Below are 417 nucleotides of genomic sequence, written 5' to 3'. Positions count from 1 at the left end.
CCATGGGATGGCGGTGTCAGTGGGACGCGAGGGTGAATCAGCCCGTTCACGTAGAACGTCGTGTAGCTGGTAGATGAATGCACTGCATTGTTCAGCGCAAACTCTACTAGGGGCAACATGGCACTACAGCGCCTTGCCGTCTCAGTGCAGACGCTGCAAAGACGTCTTCGATGACGCGATTCGCCCTTTTGATTTAACCGGTCTGCGAATAATCCGCTGTCAAAATATCAACTTGTTGCCTAGCACCTTGAAGATAGTCGACCAAACTTTTCTCGTGAAACGGGGGTTTCTATCAGAAACAATCGACTCCGGGAGTCCGTGTTGACGAAAAACACGATCCACGAACAGCGTTGCTGTACCGACCCCGTCGATGGTGTCTGGCACTGCCGCCAAATGAGCCATTTTGCACAACCGGTT

Source organism: Plasmopara halstedii (assembly GCF_900000015.1).
Source record: "Plasmopara halstedii genome assembly, contig: Scaffold_322, whole genome shotgun sequence".
Classification (NCBI taxonomy): Eukaryota; Oomycota; class Peronosporomycetes; order Peronosporales; family Peronosporaceae; genus Plasmopara; species Plasmopara halstedii.
This window is presented reverse-complemented; position numbering follows the sequence as displayed.